Here is a 25,240-nt window from a genome sequence, read left to right on the forward strand (position 1 = left end):
TGATAATATGAACATCTCTGTTGTATAAATTCCTAAAAGTGGACCTGCAGCTCTGAGGGTATGTACATGTAAAAGCTTTAATGGGCCTTGTCAAATGCCTTCCACAAAGCTTAGTCCTGCAACAGTATGTGAGAAAGCTAGGTTTCCCACACCCTCTTGAACACCGGGTATTTCTAAGCATCATAATCTTTGCAGTCCATTTCTCATAAGGCTTGATGGGGGAAGTGAATGGGAATGAGCGGGGAAGATGATCAGTGGCTGGTACAGGCCAGTCTTGTGGCCGTGAAGCATGAAGTCGTCCACACAGCAAACATGCTGCCCACTGAGGATGTTGGGATGATTTGCCAAGGTAGTCAATGTCTTAAAAACTGGAAGCCATCAAAGGGAGTCATTGTACCTCTCAGGAAACATTTGCACAACTTTCTTTCATGAGATCCCAGTTGGCCCTGCTTTGTCCCTCAGCAGAAATAACAAAAGAAGTCACCCCAGGAGTGGGGAAGCTGATATGGAATTACTGACTTCTTGTTGGCTTCCAGAGTGGGCTTTGTTGCGTCTGTGGGGTTTCTAGAGGGAGACTCCAGGGCCCCCTGAAGGAGGAAGGGAACCTATCTGAAGAGCTGAGAGCTCACCTCTCACCTACCCTCTAGCTGGAAGTTTGATTGACAGTCATTGTTCAAAATGCTCAATGTGCATTAACCCACTTGCTCTTATAATAACACTATCGGTTGAGTTCAATGTTTACCCATTTTAGAGATGAAGAGACTGAGGTACAGGTAAATTGACCATGCTCACACCGCTGATAAATGGAGGAGCCAGAATTGAAACCTACATGGTTTGACCCACGGCCCATGTTCAGATGTCCACTCATATGTGTGTGAGATTTCAGCTGAAGAAAGAGTTCAACGGCCAAAACACGTAAAAACTACTGCCCTAAATGGGGCCATAAATGACACACTTAGACTAGGACTTTGAGGCAGATCCCCAAGATAACATACCATGTGCATGCTACACACATACACACACACTGGCACATAAGCACATGTGCTCTCCCCACACAAACTGCCACAGCATCCAAAGCCCTCCGTTAGAGATTTATGTCTGTTCTTCACTGCCTGTTCTTCTTTTAAAATGAAAACACCTCATCTCATCAGATTAAAGCAATAATCAGTTTATTTGGTTCCTATAAAGAAGATAATCAGATTCAAACTTAGCTGTCGATTTCGTCAGGAATAAAGAGCATGAAGGCTCCGGGCATCACAGAAGGAAGGTTTCTAAGAGGAAAAGGGAATGTGAGAAGAAGGTCCAAAGGTACATCTTACCACTTTACATAGTGTTCAGACTTGTCTGAGGATGTCCAGCACAATGGTGGGGATGGGGCTGCCTAAAGGTGATTTGCTTGCAGGACCTAGGAACATTCTGGAAAAGAGCATGTGGTGAGGAAACACAAAGTCAAGCAGACAAGGCTGACTTGACCCAGGGCTTGAGTCCTTGATGGACGTGGGCCAGTCTGGGTGCAGCATGGTATCTGTTTTCACTAAAAGCTTCATGAGACATCGATGGGCAGGCTGTCCTGCCTTGATGGCTCTCTGATGACATGTAACACATCATGGCCAAGGGGGAGAGAAGCTCCTCTACCCTTCAGAAGGCCCCTTGAGTAGAGAGGGCTCCAGAAAACACAGAGCAGCTTCGATATCATAAGACCTGGTGCTGCCATGGGCATGCCAGAACGCCAAGTGGTCATGAAAGGAGGGATCCATGGCACAGGTGCTGGTGCCCAGAACAGTCAGCTGTGCCCAGGGGAAGTGGCAGACATGTTGGTGACAGCAGAGAGCAAGCAGAATTTCACAGGTGTGTCTGAGAACAGCACCATTCACTGGAAAATACCTGGGGGGAGATTTCTTGGGGAACTAGGAACAAGGGCACTAAGAAACCTCACCTGTGGCAGAGGGGGTGGTGATAGCCAAAGGAGGGTGTTCTCTATTGTATGGGTTGAATTGGGCCCCCCAGAATCCATGTATTGAAGTCCTAACCCCTAGTACCTTGGAATATGATCTTACTTGGAAATAGAGCTACTGCAGATGTAATTAGTTAAGATGAGGTCACACTGGAGTTGGGTGAGCCCTAATCCAATACTACTGGTGTCCCTATAAAAGGGGAACATTTGGTCACAGACTTGCACACCAGGAGAACACCTATGAGACTGAAGTGACATGTTTACAAGCCAAGGAACACCAAAGATTGCCAACAAACCACCAGAAGCTAGAAGAGGCGTGAAACAGATTCTCCCTTACAGTCTCAGAAAGAATCAACCCTGCCAATGCCTTGGTCTTGGACTTCTGGCCTCCAGAACTGTGAGACAATAAATTTTAATTGGTTGTGTAAGATGCCCAGTTTGTAGGACTTCGTCATAACAGTGCTAGAAAACGAATACAACTATAGCCCCATTTGCACCCTCAGGCTGATCTTACCTGGGTCAACCAACACCAGCAATTAGAAGTCCACCTTGAAAATCAAGGCTCCTTAAACTCACCTCCAGGACCTGATCGTAAGTCAACCAAGTAATTCCTGCCAGGAATGGGAATAAAAGTTTTCTGTTTTCACCAGAGCGAGAAGGCCCTGTTGTTTCTTCAGGAGCGGTGCCATAATCCAGTTTGAAGAGCTGTGCTTTTCCTGTTGAGCTGGGTCTTTCCTCTGGGACATACATGTTTTTCACAACCAAGGATGAAAGTCATATTCTTCACTTACTTGGAGCACTATCAGTGCCCCTGTGTGCGTCCCCTTTTCCCACTTCAATTGTAAACTTCTCAGTCACAGATTTATACCTCTTCATAAGGTCATTATGTAGTAGGCACCTAAAAATAGGTATTATTGAGGCTGTTGATGAGATGATGGGAATAGTCACAATGATGATAGAAATTAGCCATTTCTTCAGTCATCTGCACTTCACTGTGGGAGGTAGGTGGAGCAGTGTTGGCTAAACTTGGATAAAGTTGGACTTTATCCAACTTTCAAAGTCATAAAATTTATACACAGAGGCTAGTGTGGTATTTGTTGAAATGAGACATCTAAAATATCTTGTATCAAATGAAATATGAAAATCTTTAAATTAGTTACTGAAAGACTTGCTGACCATAGAACATTGGTTTGAGCTACTTTTTGATGTGTGAGAAAATTTCACAATCCCATCTCTTGCAATGTAACTTTCACTAGCGTGTTTGAGAATGTTATTTCAATTTTCAAAAATTATGTAATCAAGAATTTATTTTGTGTCTTTTGTATGCCAAGCAATGTGTAATGGAGAATAAAGAAACTCAATAGACGGCTTCCACTCGAAACGACCTTTGTTGGTAAGCAGGGCAATATCTTAAGAAGCAATAATGGCTGGATAAGCCTAGGGGTTGAATTTTGCAAGACTAAGAGCTCAAAGGAAGCATGCAGTCCTTGGAGACAGTCCTTGGAGAACCCAAAGTTACCCTACAAAACCAGCCCTGTTTTGGCTGGAGATTCAGCTTGGCCTAGACTATTCCTTTTACCTTTTGGCTTCTAGTTCGGTAAAGGGAAAATGTCACTGATACTCCCAAGGGCACTCATGAGAAATGCATAGAAAATCTTTAAAACATGCTCATTGATTTGGTGGCCAGCAAATGTTACGTAAATTGTGACACAACTTTTCCTGACCAAGTGGACATCTGTGGGCTTCTCCTACTCAGCACCTGTCTTGGTCTGCTCAGGCTGCCATAACAAATACCGTAGCCTGGGGGGCTTAAACAACATTCATTGCTCACGGTTCTGGAGGCTGAGAAGTTCAAGATCAAGGTGATAGCAGATTCGATGTCTCGTGGGACCCTCTTTCTGCTTTGCAGATGGCCACCTTCTTGCTGTGTCCTCACATGGTAGAGAGAGAAATCACTTTCGTGTCTCTGCTAATAAGGGCACTAATCCCATTCATGAGGGCTCCACCTTCTTGATCTAATCACCTCCCAAAGGCCCCACCTCCTGATACCATCACACTGGGCATTAGGGCTGCAACATGTGAATTGTAAAGGGACACAAACTTTCACTCCACAGCAGCATTCATTTCCCTGTTCTTGTTATAACGCACCTAGTTTCCTCTGGAAACCACCTCTTGCCTGTTCTCAGACCAAGCGCATTTGCTGAGACCAACCGCACTCATCCTGGCTCCCTTGTGGGCTCCTGACAGCAGCTTGGCCAGAGTATTCCATGCCTTAGGCCACAGAGATGGGATTAAAAACTGGAACAGTTTTGTCTGAATGGAGCCAAGACTTTTGTTGGAAGATGCAATATTGTACGGAAGGTATTCAGCTGCCCTTTTCATTTCCCAATCAACTTATAATAAGGTATTGAACTACTAGTAAAGTATGAATTAACGTAATGATATTAAAAATGAAATTAATATAGTGACATTCAAAAACATTTTATCGATAACTTAGGAGGGTTTAAAGAAGCATTATGGAAATGCTTTTAGACTCATTTGTAAAGATTTTAGATCCAGTGTATTATCTGATGTACTTTGTAAATTGTGGGGCTATTTCAACTCTTTCAGAAGGTCACTGAAGACTGTGAGTAGATTAATTATCAAGACTTGTATGCAGTTTCTACATATTGAAAGCACAGGAAGCTCTTTTATATCAAATGCCAAACCATTGAAATATTTTGAAAAATGAGTCAGGCTTTCATTTTATTTTATAAAATACTGTATTTAAATACAATTAAAATAAAAAATAAAATAAAATAAAATATTAAAACTGTGAGTCTCAGTATTTAAGCAAAATATTGTATTTTTTTCTCAAAACCCAGGAAACCATCCCATCTCAATTTATTTTCTTTGGGCTATGCAGTGTATTTCCTACACGTAAAAAAATAAAAATAATATCGACAATACTGTGAAGACTCCTGTGTCAATACATTATGAGGAAACACCAGCCATCTTTCAGCCCTCCCTGGCTTATTAAAATGAATGTCAATCAATTAAATAAATCAGATTAAAAAATGCTCTTTTTAAAAAGTTAAAGTATATATTTTAGAATCAGGACTAAAAACTCATATTGCTGAGGTGAGTACTTTTGCTATGTTGAAAGCATTGCTATTTCTTGATAGCGAAGAAAAGACAAATATTATGTCTAGTAGAAAAAAAAAGAAAAGAGTCTGATGGTGATGCCGACTTAAAATAATCACAAGCAGCCACACAATTGGAGCACACGCACTGCTCGACTTCCTCTCCATGAAAGCCCTTGGGACTGGGGCCATTTTTAAAGGCTCTGGAGTGACCAGAACATTAGCTAATCTCAGAGAGCGCAACATGAAACACTATCTATGAATTCCAATAAGTATCGTCTCTGAAGATGACTTCTCAGAACTGCGGAACTCTTTATGAAGATTTTAGCTGGGATGATGGTGCTTGTAAGTAATCTCGCCCCAAAGTAGTTCATTTTCAAGAATACACTGACGTCACTAATTGTTCTCACTCAGAGAGCTACTTAGTGCTCCCAGATCGTCCAGACCCCTCCCTCCCCCCCTCCCCTCCCCTACCAATGTCCATCTTGTCTCCTACTAAAGAGGGCTCTTTGGCAGAGATAAAAGGCAGCTTTGCCCTCTCATCTCCCGAACGGGGATGTGGAACTACAGATGGGGCTCCGGGCAGCAAATGGCTCTCTCTCAGTGAGAAACAAGATTGACTGAAGGTTCACGGTAAATCTCTGCAAATGCAGGAAAAATAACGAGCCACAACAATTCCATACAGATTTCAGTGGCAGCAAGTTATCAGGCTCTTAAGCAGAATTATGAATTACTATTCTTAAAAAAAAAAAAACAAATTCTAAAGGGAAAAATTGAATTGCTGAACAGACTCTCTAATAAAAACAACAATAAAAATCAACTCTAAACCAAATTAACTTTTTCTACCCCAAAGAAAGAACAGCCGCCCATTGATATGGGGGAGCTTATAGGCTCTGAGATATCTTTGAGGTTAAAAATTCCCAAAGATGATTGGTTTTGACACCTCAATTTTGGCGAGAAAGGAAGACGTCTTGGAGTATCCAAATAAATGTGCTTGAGGAGTATTCTCAAAATCCCTTCGAAGACTATCTTAAGTAGTTAATAGTACAGACTTTAAAAACTTCAAGCTTCTTCTTAGCATTTAGAGGAAAAAAATTAATAATTTGGGTGGTAGACCGAAACCAAGAATTTTCGAGAATTTTCTTATACTGAGAGAGATGATTCAAGCTACCTTGCTTGGGATCATGGAAGGGCATGGAACTGGTTAAAAAAAATGAGTGTCAATTCCTTTTCTGCTCCTTTATGTTGCATATCAACAAGTTGTTTACCCTCTCTGTGGTTCAGAGTTCTGCTTTGTGCAAACTCCTTTGAAAATGCTGTGTTCTCAATGCAGGAGGACTGTGCGCATCCTGGCAGGGAGCCCCCACAAAGAGTGATATGAATTAACCCTACTCTGAAATGGAGGGTGCTGGCCTGCAGGACACACACAGGTGAATTTAGATAATTCTATTAGCTGTACGTTGCCTAGAGATTTCCACTTTTCATAAGCAAATTACAACTAAAAGAAAGATTGGTTGAGCATCATCCAAAAAAATGAATGTTTATTGACTAAAGCAGTTTGTGTTCAGTCCTGAGACTCCAAGAGATAGTCCCTGCCCCCTGGGTCTTCCCAGCCAGCAGGGGAACAATGACACAAAGCTCTGGGGACGTCCCTAAGGGACAGCCAGGCTCAGTGGTAACCATGAAGACAACAAGCATGTGCTCCGGGAATTCAAGAGAGGAGACAGTGCAAGAGACTTGGGTAGACAGCAAACACCATTCTGAGATCTTTTCTTTTTAGTAAAACTTTTCATTTTGAGATAATTTCAAACCTACAGAAAAATTATAAAAATAGTGCAAAGGACTCCTTTATGCTTTCATCAGATTTCCCAGTTATCAACATTTTATCATTTTTGCTTTGTCATTGTCCATCTTATCAATCATTTGAGGGTAAATTGCAGACAAGACACTAAATACTTCAGTGTGGATTTCCTAAGAAGAAGGATATGCTCTTACATAAGCTCAGTACAATTATCAAAACCGGGAAATGACCATTGATACACTACTATTACCTAACGGTGGAGATGATTTTTTAACTGCCCTTTTGCTCATTTTTGCTTATTCCACGTGTTTCTGTGCATTAGAAGGAATACAAGACCTTCATTCGTAGTCTTCGGGGATTCCCAAAAGGGAGAGGGATAAACCTTAAACCATCCACACCTCCAGTCTCAAGACTCTAATGAGATGGCATTCAGCTCTCTCAGAGGAAATACATTTTCAACTTATCCTTGAGCCGACTCCATTTCTTAAAATTCCCTCTGACAGCAGAAGTTTAAACAGTTAAGCCTCTGCCAGAAAAGTTGTCTAGCAACTTTGCCCCTCCCAGCCAGCTTCCTCCCCCTCCCTGTCTGCCCCGTGTCTGACACACAAGCCACATCAGACACCAGGAGAAGAAGCAGACACACAGCCTGTCAACATGTCTTTTGCCGCCTGACTCTCACACAGTGGTTACAGGGGGTCAGGAAGAGACAGAACGCTTCCAACACTGGGAGGATTTAATCCGACACCGTTTGCATCTAGAGAAGGCATGAAGCCCACTGCTTGTTGGTCAGGTGATCAGAATTAATTGTGAGCACGGGTAAGAGTAATAGGCGCTCTCCTGATTAACAAGCGTCTCCCCTCCCTAATCCGGGTTTTGCCATTCTAAGGTTCAAAATACCTAGCAACAAAAATCTTCAGCTGTTAACCTGAAATTTTCATCTTAAAAGGACTTTTGAGCCTTTATACGCAGATGTTGAAATCATCTCAACGTGCTTTTTCCTAACAGAGTTCAGTGTTATAAAAAACATTACTTCGAGCAGGGTTTTCATGCTTAGTAACAGACACGTTTTGGAACCTGACTTCTGGGATGGCCTGTTAACCAAGTACGATCATGTGATTTTTCTAATGACGCTTCTGGTTCTTCCAGAAATATGAACAGATGGACAATCTAATGACCAATTCCTGGAACATGTGTTCTTCCAGAACTTTCCCACAGCCTAAAGCAGTGTTCTTCTATTAACAAAAGGCATAACATTTAGCATTTTCTGGCTTAAAAAAGTAGAATAAAGAATCCACAAAAATGGGAGAAGTCAGTGTAAAGAAAACATCTGAATGAGAGTTTTATTTATGTTGAGTTGAAAAATGAGAACTCGGATCTAGACCTTTATTCAAAGTGTGGGCCAGAGATCAGCAGTATCAGCATTACCTGGGAGTTGTTAAAATGCAGAATCTTAGGCCCCACCCCAGACCTGCTGAATCAGAATTTGGATTTTAACAAGATGCCTGAGTGAATCGAAGACACATTAAAAGTTTGAGAGGTACTTTCATCAACAGGTGTGCCCCCCAGGCAAGGATGATTAGGGGCTAAGAGAAGTTACTGATGAGTGATCAAATCACAAAAACAGGATTAAAGGAAGAGGTGGGCACACAGTAAATTAAAACAGAGCAAGCATTCTCTGAAAGACTAAATAACTAATAGCCCATTTGACTTTTTCAGCAAGGGGTTGACAGATATAGCAAATAAAAATACAGGGCACTCAGTTAAATTTATATTTTAGATCAATAGTGGATAATCTTTTAGTATGGCCCATGCAATATTTAGACCTACTTACACTAAAAATGTATTTGTTATCAGAAATCCAAATTTAACTGGGCATCCTATATTTTATCCGATAACTCTAATGCAGAGTCCCAAGATTTAAAAAAAGTATTGTATAATGGTTCCACATGGCTTATTTGTAAACTGAGCCAAAGGTAAATGTACACGAGGAGATACACACGTCAACGCATACTGGCAATTTCCAAAATCCTTGGAAGGATTTTTAGTTATCTAAACATACTCAAAACTTTTAAAAGAAACAACAGCCTAAAATTCTAATAACCTAAATAATGGTTTTCTTAAAGAACATGAAAATTATTGATTCTAATGTTGTCATGTATGAACTAACCAACTTCATCAGAACCAAAGATGATAATCTAATCCAATCTCATTTTCCTGACATTATCACTTCCTCATTCTGGTTTACATATGGCCACTAAACCTCCCTCAAGAGGTGGCATCTTTTCTTTGCCTGGTTTAGATTATAGTTTGTTTGCTGGTTAGAAACTACAGGTTCTGTTTTTGGGAACAATCACAGTTGGGTGATTGTGACCTCAAATGGTTCTGCGGCCTCAAAATTGTACAATAGGATAAACCATTACTTAGACCTCTTTGGTTCATGCCTAAGCTACTGTTTACCAGAAACAAGGTCCACACTGAGTTGTCTCAGGTTCTTCCTAATAGACTTTGACAAACCTCACAAATAAAACAACATCATTTTCCTTTCTTAGTGATTTGTATTTGTATTTTTCTCCTTTTTGTTTTCTCTTTTTTCCTTCTTTCTTTCTGTCTGTCTTGCTTCCTCTCTTTCCTTTCCTCCTTCCATTCTTCCTTCCTTCCCTCCCATCTGTCTTTCTCTCTGTTTTTCTTTATCTTCCTTCTTTTCCTTTTTTGTACCTAAAATTCATCTTATTTCTCACATGTGCCTGAAATAGTAGTTAACCTATTTTATCTTACCAGAACCCAGGCAGTTAAGCACTAAATTGGAACAGTCCTACTTCCTGTGACATGAAAGCTGCTCACAACTAGATTAGAGGTTTGTAATTTCTTGGGAGGAGAAGGAGGAACCTCTTGACTCAATTTGTTCCCCCCCACCCAGTGTGTTAACTGTAACTCTTCCCTCTGCTGAAGACGAGGGCAATGGATCAATGACATCTCTGGGAGGTCTCCTTATGTTCACCTCTACCCCCACTCCAGGCTGCTCTACAAGGAGGTCAAATGGTTTATAAAATTCATTTAATCTGACATTCTAATAACCTGGAAGTTTTGACTACAGTTTTCCCTATGAAAGAAGGTGATTCTTTTATTTTTTTGCTTTGTTTCTTAAACACAGAGCAATTAAGGTTGATGATTGACATCGAATTTCATTTCTGAATTCAATCTTTTATGTTAATTTATTCCACAAACACTTAACATAGCACTCACCATGTTCCAGGAACAGGCAGATGGTTAACTATTGACTCATTTAATAGTATAACAACCCAATCAGATGGGTACTATTATTGTCCCCATTTTACTGATGAAGAAACTGAGGCCCAGAAAGGTGAAGCAGTGCGCCCAAGGTCATATATCCAGCAAGTGATAAACGTGGAATGTTGAACCCTGGCTCCGTGATGCTCTGCCCCCTCTCCCCGCATCACAATGGACAAACCCATGTCACCTAATCACTCAAGTGATCATCAGATTTCCAGGATCCCACTATTTCTAATCATTCTAAATTCTCTCAAATAAACCTCCACCCCATAGCACATCATTGCAGCCATTGATGACACTTTCTCACATGTCTTTTCACAGCTCATATCATTATATGAACACATCTCCAACAAGGCAGACTCTCTCCTCATTACCAATAATCAATGATCTAAGACTATAACATCCAAGTAGCTAGCTTCCAATATTCTAATGGACTTAATTACTAATGACATTGACAAGTAAGAAAATTTAAACTAATAAAGTGTAGAAAATATATACAGTTCAAAAATGATCTCCTACCTTCCAAGAAGAAAATGAAAACAAACAAAAATTATAAGGCCCAATAATTTCTCTCAAATGGGAAACACAGACAATAAAGGACTAGAGCCAATGAGTGAAGAAAAATGCACATAACATTCATAGAAAAGGGACGAATTCAAGCATGTGTTCAAAAGGCCATAAAATAAAATTGAGAACGAATGCAAAAAAATGTTAAGCCACAAAAATGTCTTTCCCTCGATGTTTATTTTTATATTAAGTAGCACAATGATAATGCCATCAATCGACCATGATTTTCAGAACAAAACAGAATATTTTAGAGTCAAAAAAAAATCTTGCAAGAACCAGCCTTTGGTTTCCCTGCAACATTCTGAAATCATTGGAACAAGCTAATTTTCTTCTCTATTACAACAACAGAAATAAAATCTGACAGAGAACAAAATGGTTACCATACCCACAACCAACATCTACTCATTTTTTTTCCCAGCTGCTATTCAGATCAAGTTTAAGAAGCCACCCTTTCAAGTCTCTCAGAAGTCTCTGAAAAATAAAAATAGGCAGAAAAGGATGATTATTGAGGACTGTGGTTGGGAAAGCCATGTAGCCAATTTGTTCCCAAAGTTTTGAGAAAAAGCAAGATGATTATAATAACATATTTGCACTGATTCATTTAAAAGGAGAATGTCCAGCACCAAATGCATAGTAGCGAGGCTGGTGGTGACAGTCAAGTTAGCGTTCTTGGAGCCAGATGTTCTGGACCAGTTTCAGCTCTGATCTCCCCGATGCACTGCACACTCTTAAGATGATGGTTTAGAAGATTTTTTGCAGAGTGGCAGACAAGGAGGAAAAAATACATGGAGTAACATTGAAAGTCAATGTTGTCTTGGTTTGGTCAATTGTACCATCAAAGGAGTTTAGTTTTTCAGAGAAAAGAGGTTTTTTTCCTACAATAATAAAATCTTGTCTATTCCTGACCGCCAGATGAGTGACATAAGGTTGTAAAATATGTCCATGTTAATTTAATTTATCTTAAGATTTTTTTGTGTGTGTGTGAGGAAGATCAGCCCTGAGCTAACATCCATGCTAATCCTCCTCTTTTTGCTGAGGAAGACCGGCTCTGAGCTAACATCTATTGCCAATCCTCCTCCTTTTTTTTTTACCCCCAAAGCCCCAGCAGATAGTTGTAGGTCATAGTTGCACATCCTTCTAGTTGCTGCATGTGGGACGCGGCCTCAGCATGGCTGGAGAAGCAGTGCGTCGGTGCGCGCCCGGGATCCGAACCCAGGCCGCCAGTAGCGGAGCGCGAGCACTTAACCACTAAGCCATGGGGTCAGCCCAATTTATTTTAAGATTTAACAAGAGTGGTTTTATTTTAGATCATAATCAGCCTTGGAACGCTTCCCTCTTGATGGCCTGGATGCAGTTATGAAAGACCTGAGAAAGTGTGCAGGTATTAGCACCTTATCATACGAAGAAGAAGTTCAACAGCCACCCATGACTGTTGCATTCCCAGGAGTCAGGGGTGCACCTTAGAATTTCTGCACCTCTGACATGGCGTGAGCTGCAGCTTCACACATAGTTGCAGGAGATAAGTTGATGCAATTGTTAAGTTTCCCAGCCCCAAATCTACCGCCTCCTTTTTTTCCCTGTGGTTTCCATAATAGAAAACAACAGCTTTTCGTTTCACAATGATTGATAGCAATCACAAAACTAATACCCGTGAGAAAGGTTACACTAACAATCCCACACTCAGCCTTAAATGGTTCATAGGACATCTTTCCCAGTGGAATATTTTGATAAGACTAAAGGGGATATCACACAGATGGAGAAGGAAACATCTAAAGTCGGGTCTAGCCTTGATGGAGATAGAATTTACCTACTTCTCAGTTTGGCAGAAGGTCAACCGTTGCCAGCCTTCTGTCCATCAACTCAAAGCAGCTACTCAGCACATCCCTTTCCAAGCACTGTTTTAAAGGAAAGAAAGCCATTAATTTAGTCCTTGCCCTCAAAGAGCTTTTAGATTGGAGGAGGATGTAAGGAAAACTGCGTAATTACATAGAGTAGAAAGACAAATGTATCCTAGCAATTTGCTCTCCTTTAGAGTTGGAAGTTTAGACATACGTACATTTCAACCCATATTCCAAAAATATATCTACAAAGAGGCACCCGTCCTCCCAGCTACTGCCAAGCCCATGGCAATGTCCAGATGTAAAAACATGCAATCAGACAATCAGTCAAAACCTACTCTTCATTATGGGAAATTTCAAATGTACACAAAGGTGGGTTCTACCATTGGTGTGCTTGAATTGGAAAGCAAGAAAGACCCCCACTGCGTGTGAGGTCATGTTACGTAAGTCTGTTTATCTGTACCTTATCCCTCATTCATTTTCTTGCAATTTACTTGTTGAAAAGCCTAGCTCTTGTTTCCTACATTCTGGATGTTGCTGATTGCATCACCATGGTAGTTTTTAATAAGTTTCTTTGCTCCTTGTATTTTCTGTAGCATGGCAGCTAGATCGAGAGGTTGGATGGGATTCAGGTTAAAAGGTTTGGGTGATAATACATCAGAGGATGTGCTGTGTCCTCCCCATTGCATCATATCAGGAGGCACGTATGTCTGCTTGCCTCTCCTTGTTGTGATGTTGGGGTTAATCCATGGGGGTAGGTGATGCCAGCTTCATCCATTCATTATAAAGTTTGCCTTCAGCTTTTCACCTAAGAGTTTAGCAGCTATTGATGATCTTTGCAATGATCCATAATTTCTTGAGGGGTTGCAAAGTGTTGGTATGCTAACTCTTTCTAATTCTTTCTTCATTTATTAATTGGAATTCTTCCCCCTCAGAAGAACTTTACTTTCTCAACTACTTAGTTATCTCGAGGTACAACCCTATCTGGGAAGGGAAGTTAAATACTTGATTCTATTCCTTTATTTATCAGTTTTCAGAATAACGAGTTGGTTCCCTAGCATCCTACTAAGGGAGCACATACGCTTTTTAAATATTGTTTGGAATGCATGGATTTTAACAGATTACTATGTTTCACTGTATTGTAGATGTTGTTCTTTTTATATATGTCCATCTTTGGATGTAGTTGTTCCATCTTTGGCTAGTAGGGGTCTTTTCACGTTGGCTCCTGTCTGTTTTTGATTTTTTGTCACAGCCCAATGGCCTTTGGTAGCTTCCTGGCTTTCTGGTGTGACAAAGAGAAGATCTTGCAGGCTCACCTTGAACATTTCCCACCCCAGCTTGGAATTAACCAATTTTTCCAAGGTGCCCTGGTTCATTTCAGCAGGAAATGTATTTGGAGACTACCAGTATGGATGCCAGGGAGCTCCTTGCTTCTGTATTGGTTATTGGTTCTCAGCCTTTTCAATGGACAGAGTCAGAAAATATTTTTAAAAGAAATACATCAGGCGCTCATACAGGTATTTTCAATTCCTTACGGTTACAGGTTTTTACTTAATTTCTCTGATTTTCTATTTGATTCTCTTTTTCTCATGTCAAAAAAGTTGACTCCCCATACTTAATATATACATAATATAATACTATGTGCTTTATCCTAATTTATAAATAAAAAGTATCAGAATAACCATACCAACAGATTACTAACAATATAATTACTGAAAGCAACTTAAGATTTCTTTGCAATTCTTTTTGTCCTTAGGAAATATCCCACTGCAGATATACAGCCAAGTAAATGAAGATTAAAATCATCTGAAATCATTCCTTTCGATATGGTTAATACTCAGGTTGATTTATTTAATTTTGCTTTTGAATTAAAGGATTGCTTTCTTTACATTTTGCTTTATAATTTTGTAAAATATTTGCATGTTTCAAAATGTACACAGCAAAGTACATTAAGAGAAATCTAGCTTCCAAACCTGTTGCTTTGACTCTGCTTCTCTCTTTTCTTACAATTTACCATTTTTATTAATTTTTGTTTCCTGTCCTATTGTTTTTTACTAAATATTAAACAAATACTCCCTTTTTGTAGATAAAAGGTACCATATCACACATTCTGATCTTCACCTTGCTTTTTGCACTTAACAAGACATCCTAGCAATTACTCCATAGCAGTATATAAGTTAGTCTTTTATTTCTTTAGCAGCTATATGATAAATACTCCATTGTGTGGATGAAGCATGGCTTATTCAACCAATAACCTCCTGATGGACTTTTGGGTTATTGCCAGTCTTTTTCTACTGCAATTAGTGCCAAAGAAATAGGCTTTTGTGTTCATTTTCATACCTTGCTATTTTATCTTTGGGATAGATTTCTAGAAGTGGGATTGTTTGGTTAAAAGGTATAGAAATATAATATTGGATCTTGACTCAAGATGGCGGAGTAAGCAGACTCGGAACTCACCTCTTCCCATGGACACAGCCAATTTACAACTACTCGTGGAAAAATAACCCCAGAGACAGAACTGAAAACTGCATAAGAGGAACTCCTGCAACAACGGACAATCCTAACTGAGGTGGAAGAGGCAGAGAGTCCCTTCTGGAGAGGAAAAACGCCGCCTTCACAAGCCACCAGCGTCACGGCCGCAGGGAGCAGCTCACAGTTACGCACCCTCCCTGGAGGCGCGGGGCCCTGAGCCGGGGAGCGCCCCCGCTGTGGGCATTTTGTGGACTCAGCACAATCAAGACCAGTGGCATAATATCTGACTTTGCCTGCTACTAAAGCATTGGGGAGTACCCCTAGAAAACCCGGTTCACAAAGAAACTAAAACCGGCTCTTAAACGGCCCTCGTGCAAACTCACCCATTTCAGAAAGCAACCTAAAATCACCAGAAAGAAAGGTGCACAGTGCTGTGGTGAAAAGACTCACCAAATAGGCCCTGAGTGCATCTTGGTGAGGGGTGAGACCTCTCCAGGGACTGGGACATTGGTGGCGGCCATTGTTGTGGCCTGGTGTGGGCGTGCTGACACAGATGCCATTGGAGTTCTCCCTGGGGCCTGCTAGCCCAGGGTCTGCCCCACCCGCTAGAGCCCCGAATTAATCCAGCTCAGCCAGGGCAGGCAGCCACCCTAGAGACTGGCCCCACCCAACAACAAGCCCTCAGGCAACTCGTGGGCCTGCATAGATTGGTGACTGGATTCTCTGCAGCCTGACAACTGAACCGAATTTAGCTGGGCAGGGCGTGCACAAGGAGCGGGTGGAGAGTGTGTGGTGGTGGCAGAGTGTGTGGGGCTCCCGCTGTGGAGAGACTGGGTCCGCTTGGGGAGGTCAGGGCGCGCACATGGGGCAGGACTGTGTTGACTGTGTGTGTGGACCTGTGGGCGGCAGGGCTTGTCAGCTGCAGAAGACTTGTGCTTCTCAAAGACCCACATAGGGGGTTTGCCTCACCTTCCAAAGCCTGAAACAATTGGGTGCTCCCATGCCTGAGGCCAACCCCACCCAGCTGCAATCCTCAGAGAGCTGACAAGAGACCTAAAGGCTGGAGGCTTACAGCAATTGTAAGGCCCTGAGCCTAACAACCTGCCACACTGGGGGCCTACTCACTTAAAAGAAATACTGCAACACAAATGTGGTATTAGAACTTGCAGCCAGCTGTGCTGGGGCTCCCCACACCTGATAAAGAGACTGAAGGGCCCACAACAACTACAAGCAGCTGAGCATTACAACAGCTGGCCAGGAGCATAACTCGGCATCCCTGGGTGCCTACAGGGAGAGCAAACAGGCCAAAACAGAAGGACATGCGTAGCCCACATAGGGGTCACCCCTGGAACATTGAGAACTGAGGGAAGCACACCACAGGTCTCCTAAGGCATCACTTACATAAGGTCACCTATCCAAGAGCAGGAGACGTAGCTGACCTACCTAATACGTAGACACAAGCACAGGGAAAGAGGCAAAATGAGGAGGCAAAAGAATACATTCCAAGTAAGGGAACAGGACAAAACCCCAGAAAAGGAACTAAGTGAAACAGAAATGAGCAACCTACCTGACAGAGAGTTCAAACTAAGAGTGTTAAGGATGCTCACTGATCTGGGGAGAAGAATAGATGAACTCAGTGAGAATGTCAACAAAGAAATGGAAGATATAAAAAAGAACCCATCAGAAATGAAGAATACAATACTGGAAATGAAAAATTCATTAGAGGGACTCAAAAGCAGAGTAGAGGATACAGAAGAACGGATCTGTGAGCTGGACGAAAGACTAGAAGAAATTACCCAAGGTGAACAGGTAAAAGAGAAAAGAATTAAAAAGAGTGAGGGCAGTCTAAGGGACCTCTGGGACAACATCAAGCGCACTAACATCTGTGTTATAGGTGTCCCGGAAGGAGAAGAGCGAGACAAGGGGGCAGAGAATCTATTTCAAGAAATAATAGATGAAAACTTCCCTAACCTAAGGAAGGAAACAGACATCCAGGTACAGGAAGCACAGAGAGCCCCAAACAAGATAAACCCAAAGAGGCCCACACCAAGACACATCATAATCAAAATGTCCAGAATTAAAGATAAAGAGAGAATCCTAAAAGCTGCAAGAGAATGTCAAGTTACATACAAAGGAAACCCCATAAGGCTATCAGCTGACTTCTCTGCAGAAACCTTACAGGCTAGAAGAGAATGGCATGATATATTTAAAGTGCTAAAAGGAAAAAACTTACAGCCAAGAATACTCTACCCAGCAAGGCTATCATTCAAACTGGAAGGAGAGATCAAAATTTTCCCAGACAAACAAAAATTAAAGGAGTTTGTCACCAAGAAACCAGTACTACAGGAAATGTTAAAGGGACTGATTTAAGGGGAAAAGAGAAGAACACAAATAGGAAAATTATCTATTTCCATGATAAGAACGTAATGGATACAAATGCACAAAAAAGAGGTTAGATATGATATCAAAAACATAAAAGGAGGGAGGAGGGGAGTTAAAGAGTAGAGGTTTCAGACAGAGGTCAAGCTAAAGTGACCATCAATTCTGTATAGAAGAAGAAAGGAACAGAGAAGATCTACTAAAACATTGAGAAAAAAAAAAACTTAAAAAATGGCAGTAAGTACATACTTATCAATAGCTACTTTAAACGTCAACGGACTAAATGCTCCAATTAAAAGGCATAGGGTGGCTGACTGGATAAAAAAACAAGACCCATATATATGCTGCATACAAGAGACACACTTCAGACCTAAAGACACTCACAAACTGAAAGTGAAGGGATGGAAAAAGATACTCCACGCAAATGGCAATGAAAAGAAAGCTGGGGTAGCAGTACTCATATCAGACAAAATAGACTTTAAAACAAAAACTGTAAAAAGAGACAAAGAAGGGCATTACATAATGATCAAGGGAACAATCCAACAAGAGGATATAACACTTGTAAATATCTACGCACCCAATGTAGGTGCGCCTAAATATATAAAGAAATTATTAACAGACATAAAAACAGAAATAGACAGTAACACAATAATGCTAGGGGACTTTAACACTCCACTTACACCAATGGATAGATCATCCAAACAGAAGATCAATAAGGAAACATTGGCCTTAAACGACACACTAGAACAGATGGACCTAGTAGATATATACAGAGCATTCCACCCAAAAACCGAAGAATACACGTTCTTTTCAAATGCACATGGAACATTCTCCAGGATTGATCACATATTAGGCCACAAAACAAGTCTCCATAAATTTGAGATATAATATTGATAAATTATCTCCATAAGGGCTGTGCCTTTCTGCATTTCCACCAACAATGTATAAGAAGGCAGGCCTGTTTCTCCACAGCACCTACAATGCAGAATATTTTCAAAACCAATTAGAACACCTACCAAAAAGACCTTTATCAGGAGAGCCAAAATAAAGCTATCAGTACTTGAAATGAGACTCAGTGACAATTTTTAAAGGCTTTTATAGATATTTCTCAGGCATTTAGATCTAAGAATTTGCCTTGGAAATAACAGAGAAGTAAGAGACCTGAAAAGATAGAACTAGACAGAGGAGAATCTCTTTAGCCTATTGAACACTGGAACCAACAATTGGAATAGTTATACCTGACTCTCATTTTCCTGTAACCTCAGCTGTTCATGCACAAGTGTCAGCCCTATTTTACAGATAAGGACACAAACACAAAGGGATTCAGGGACTTGTTCAAGAAAGGGCCATCCAGCTCATAGTTGAACTCAATAGAATGTTCTTTGAACTTCTGTGAGGCCCAATGGAAGAGTAGAAGAGTAGAGATCCATTGGCATAAAGAGATGGAGAAATGGATCCTTATCTCAGCCCTGCTACTGAGCAGGTGTGCACTCTACAGTGTGTCACTTGCCTCTCTGGGTTTCAGTTCCTTCCACTGCAAAATCAGGGGATTAGGTAAGAGGTTGTTGGTTGCCTTCCAGGGCCCTGATCTACATTCATGAGGCTGAAGGAACATTGCTCTGGAGTTGTCAGACCTGAGTGGGGAAAGCCCCACTTCCACATTAGGCCAAACCAATCAGAAGAACCCAAGACACTCCCATGCTGGGTGCTGTTTCCAAAGACATTAGTGCTCCTGGGACCTGGGACCAAGGTTGGGCAGAAGGGAGGAGTCGTCAACATCTACCATGATCCTACTGTATTATATGCTGGGCGTTTTATAGGTGCTTTCTATTCACTGTGGCATCTTATTATCACTGCAAACTTGTTTTTCAAAGGAAGGAACAGGGTCTCAGAGAGGTTAAGTGATTGTCCCAAATCACACAGCCAGCAGCAGAGCTGGGCTTAGAGTCTTCCTATTCTGTATATTTATGGGTTCTACATTGCTGCGGAAAATAGCATTATTTATCTCGTAGAAGACAGAGAACTCATGTTGAACCCTATTGGCTAAACCCTGCACAAAACTGGAACCTCTGGGCGTGATAGAGAATTTCCAGTTTTTTTGAATCATCTCCCAGCAAAGCTGTCAAGCAACTGCCTGACAAGAAATTAGAAGCCATAACAATAATCCCATCCATCTATTCACTAAAGCTAGATAAAGCTGGTGTCAAGTTTCTGGTCAAGCAAAAGAGATGCACAAAGGGGAAATTGACAGTTAATTGATCCATAATAGTGCAGTGAACATGGTACTAGTGGATTTCCATATACTACTTAATTTCATCCTCATAACAACCTGGTAAGATAAGATTAGTCTTCCCACTCTGCAGATGAAGCAACTGAAGCTCAGAGATATAAAATAAATTTCCCAAGTTCTCACATGTAGTGGTGGTAGGACCAAGGTTCTTTGTTATTCCAAAACCCACTCTCAATTCCTCAAATTATAGGAAGCGGATGCTACAGGACTGAAGGAACCCTTGAGTGGGTAGGGAGCAGGACTGGGTCTACCCTGGTTCTCTCAGTAACCAGCTGTGTGTCTTGAGCACATCACTTAATGACTTTGGAATTCAGTTTATTCCTCTACAAGAGAAGTGTGTTAAAGCAGCTGTTCTCTAAAACCCTTCCATGTCTTCTTATTGCTCTGGGGTGAAGTCTCCATCCTCAGCATGGCCACCATGCCCTATTGGCCTTGTCCCTGCCTTCCCAACAGATGTCACTCTCATCCATCATGCTTCAGCTCTCGGGGATTTCCCTCAGCTCCTCCAAAGGGTCGTGTCATCCCCTCTTGGAGCTTTGGGCACACTGTTCCTTCTGCCTAGGACTCAGCCCTTCTTCTCCCACCCCACCTCATTCCCTGGCTAAGTCCTGTCTAGCCCTTCAAGCACCAACTTCACCATCTCTTCCTCAGAGAAGTCTACCCTGACCACTAGACCAAGTAAGATCACTCTACCATTCACCTCCTTCTTTTTCTTTTCATCCTATCCTTCTTTTTCTTTTTTTAAATAGCATTATTATGCTTGATATGATTTATTTATTTGTCATATTTTTGGTTTTAACGCTCATCTTCCCTGTAATTTCTACGATGATAAGAAACAGGACCATCTGCCTTGTTCACTGATATTTCCCTAAGGCCTCACTCAGCTCGGGGCACACAGGAGGATCTCAATAAACACACCTCTGGCTCACTCACCCCCTCTCTTGTCCTTTCTAGCTCTAGTAACCCCACCCCCCTGGATTCTTCTTCTTGGAGACATGGTCTGGAATGGACACACTTCATCCATCATAGGCATTAGGAAAAAACAAAAAACTTCAATTGGAGACCAAAGTAACAAGTAACTTACTGTATAAGCCTAGATTAATTGATGGAAATACTAGATGTTATAGACAAAGATTAGACCTCCGGGCTGCATTTTGCAACCTTGGTTGCATATAGACTTGGCAAATTTGAAAACCACTCATAGGAAGGGTTACTGCCTCACTCTTTTATTTTGGATCAATTTAATCATGAAGGGGATCAGAATATGCCACCCTAAAATATGCCACGTTGGCATCAGGATTATTTTGAGCTGAAGGCAATTGAAAAATGGCAGATACGGGAAGAGCTCTCTGCCTTCTCCTTTTTTGCCTAAAAGCAGGGCATACATTTCTCTTTGTAAAAGTGACATAAGTTTCCATTTCTAAATGAGTTGTGCCCCCTCCAGTACCAGAAAGGGGGGAATCAGTCTTATCACCAGAGACAGCACTGAGGTGAGTCTCTATAACAAACCTTATTATACAGCCCTTATTTGCCATACGTTTCCTTGCAACAGGTTCCCGCAAACTACACCCCCTGGAGCCCAAACCCCCTTATCCTTTGTCTAGTCACTTTTCCATTGTCTAGTCACTTCTCCACAATTTATTGCCTTTTGTTAAAAGAGTATATAGCCCCCAGAATCTAACCACTCTTTTTGATTTTCACTTCTTTTTTTGTGAAGCCCTCGAGCATGTAAACATTTTAATCAATAAAATGCCCATGCCTTTTCTCTTTTTAATATGTCTTTCATCAGTTTAATTTGCAGTCTCTAGGTACAAAATCTAAGAGGGGAGAGGAAAAGTTTTTCCTCCTCTACAATCATATATACATATGAATGGCATTTAACATCAGGTAGGAGATTTCACCAATTATAAGACTCTGGAGTATAGAAAGAATTCACCTCTTTGTAATTTTTTTATTATGGTAAAATATATAACATAAAATTTACCACTTTAATTATTTTTAAGTGTATAACTCAGTGGTATTAAGTGCATTCACATAATTGTGCAACCATCACTACCATCCATCTCTAGAACTTTTTCATTATCCCAAACTGAAATTTTGCACCCTTTAATCACTGATTCCCCATTCCCTGCTCTTCCCAGCCCCTGGAAGCCACCATTCTACTTCCTGCTTCTATGAATTTGACTATTCTGGTTACCTCACATAAGTGAAATCATACGATCATACAATATGTGACCTTTTGTATCTGGCTTCTTTCACTCAGCATAATGTCCTCAAGCTTCATCCACGTTGCAGCATGTGTCAGAATTTCATTTCTTTTCAAGGCTGAATAATATTCCACTGTATGGATATATCTCATTGTAATTTTTATGTAAGGCCATTTAACACTCTGCAGAGAAATCACTGAACACTGAGCCAGCAAGAGGATGGGTGACGGAAACAGAATGGGGGCAGGAGAGTCACAAGAGGCACAAAGGTTTAAAAGGAAGTCCAATAACAGGGCTCTCAAACTCAAATCAGTGTCTCTTAAGGGCAAAAAGACCGTGCCCCTTGGAGAGGGAAACCTCTGCAAAAGCTGCCCCTGTGGCCAAGTCAGTGGGGAAGCCCCCCCAGGAGCAGGAGGCAGAGCTAAAGCACCATCATCTTTATACAAGGCACAGGCTCCCTTTACACACACTATTTTTATTTTTACTTAACTCTAATTTTCTTGATAAAAATGCAAAATAATGCTCCACGATACATTTCAAATATTTCCATTCAATATTACAGTTAACACATATTCCTGAACCCAAAACTGGCACACGGTCTACATGCTTTGCACACACTGTTTCGATTGATTCCCTCAGGACTTTATGGGGGTGGTACTGTTGTACTCCTTACTGACAGCTGGGAAAGTGAAGGACAGAGAGGTGGAAACTGACCTAACGCCACACGGGCAGAATCCAAACCCAGAAGGGAGGCTCCAGAACTCACAAGGATTCTGCCACTTCGCAAAAGTGCTTTGTATTCTACCAACCACGCCCAGACACACTTACGTAATCCCACAAGGCAGAGCACATTCCCTGCATTACAATTGAACTTAAAGTCTCAGAAACAATTATTTATGGGAAAATTCTTATGGATAAAGAAAGTAGCCATCTTTTAAATCCAAAAGCTATCAGAAGAAATCTTCCATTGTTGTCCAATTAAGCAAAAATTCAGTGAGCTACAGCTCAAAATGATGGATGTTCCATTTTAAAGGAAAGATGATATAGTTGACCATGCCACCAGCACAGAGCATCTGATTTCCAGCATCCCCACTTCCAGTCTTCCTCTATCTGGTTGGGAGTAACTGTCAAGATGGCATCACTAGGAGGGAAGAAGAGGAATATATCCTCTATGACGATGAGGAGAAAGCAGGAAGCAAGTGGGACACAGATGCATGGCACTGGTGCTCAGACTTGAGCTGTCTCAGAATCCCCTAGACAGCGTGTTAAACCCCAGGTTGCAGGCCCACTCACGGAATCTTTGATTCAGTGGGTCTCCGGTGGGAGCTGAGATTTTGCATTTTTAGCAAGTTCCCAGGTGACGCTGATGCTTCTGCTACAGGTGCCACACTTGAGAACCACTAGCCCATGATATCTGGTACACAATGTTCCCAACTCCCCCCTGCGGCAAATGGGACGTGTCTACATATATCTATACCTGGTACACCTGCACCACACCTGTACACCATACACCTGGACCACACACATGCACCTCACACAGCCACCGCATGTACACCACCACACACACGCACACACACCCTGCACATATGTACCCAAGAAACACGCTAAACACCTGCACGATGCATAAGTAACACACACTGGCATCAGGCACAAAAACACCACATGCCTACACCACATTCTCACATGCACAGACACTCATGCACACACACACATCTGCACCATGCACCACAATGTGCAGTACACAGCCACACATCTGTAACCCATGTAACACACATCCACGCCATATGCAAACACTCACATACATGTCACACACCTGCACTGTCCATCTGCACCACACACACCTCACACCTATGTCACACACTCCTCACATCTGCACCATACACTTGCACACATGCACACACTCATCCCGCCTGCACAACGTGTGCACCATCCATTTGCACCACACCCACCCTTTTTCAGACTCCACGCTGCCTGCTGCTGCCGCCTTGCTCTTGAGACACCACTCTCACCCTTCTCCTCTTTCTCCCTGTGTCCTAATCCCAGTTTGCTTCATGGCTAGCCCAAATTCCTTTTCCAAAGTGTCCTAAAGGTCTCTCATGTCCTAGACATTTCTCTATTTCCTTCTCTACTCTCCATCTGACTGACTTACCTTCATGAATCAATTCCAGTGCAAACATTTTCCATTCAACTTAAATAATTGCAACAAGCAGTTACAGATCACTTTCTGTGCAAAGCCTTAAACTAAGCACGTTGGGGAGGAAAAGTGATGATGATGATAACCTTGATCTTCATTCATTCATTCATTCATTCAATGCATAAGCTAGGTACTGGGCGAGCACGTATATAGGACCGACATGCCCCTGCTGCCTCATATTTTGCAGTCTGGTGATGTTGACCCCTGTCCTCAGTCCCCTCCATTAGAGTAAAGCAGGTCTCTCCTGCGCTAACCTAGAGGATGGTAGGAGGGATTCCAGGTGCCAAGAGAAGCCAGCGTGGGTGGGAGGTATTTGAGGAACTTCTTCCCAGCACTCTCTAAACCCTACAGAGTGGGCAGCATGTTCCTCCTGCCTCCTCAGAGATAAATTCTGGCCCCCGCTGCAGCTCCAGATGGTTCTCCACATGTGGGGAAACCATCCAGACTAGCAGATGAAAATTAAATTATAATAATATTAGCAATAATAATAACAGAAAAAATAAATCATAGCCACCTTTTAGTGAGAACGTATTATGTGCTACACATTTTAACTGCTAATTCTTACCCCGGACATTATCACCTCATTTTCCAGATGAAAAAATAGAGCCTCTGAAACATTAGCCTGAGGTCTTGTGCTTGGTAAATGGGGGTCTCAATCCAGGTAACTGATCCACTGGCGTCAATGCCGTTCACAGAAACAGTAAGTGTCTCTGTCCCTACCTGCCCTGAATCCACTATCAGCGCACAGGGAGAACAGAATCATAAGGACAAAGGTGTTAAAACAGACATTGGAGATGAATAGACGAAACAAGTGTTATTTTAATTTTTTTATTATTTGAAACAAAACCATACCTTAGAGAAAATACTTTGAAAATAAGAGAGAACTTGACCCTTACAAACTATGAATTACGCTCTTCTTCTATAATGGACTCCTTGTTTTCATCAGCCACACACATTCGTAGAGAGGTGCTGAGGCTTGATTTAATTTCTCCATGATTCAGACTTGTCCAGACATGTGTCCTCAAGCTGTACTTGAGGGCAGCCAGGGTAAATTGTCCCTGGGCCAGAAGATGTTCCCTTGGTCACCTCCCACCTGCCCCGTCTGCTGACCTCCAAGGAAATTCA

The sequence above is a fragment of the Diceros bicornis genome, chromosome 27 (assembly GCF_020826845.1).
Source record: "Diceros bicornis minor isolate mBicDic1 chromosome 27, mDicBic1.mat.cur, whole genome shotgun sequence".
NCBI classification, from domain to species: Eukaryota; Metazoa; Chordata; class Mammalia; order Perissodactyla; family Rhinocerotidae; genus Diceros; species Diceros bicornis.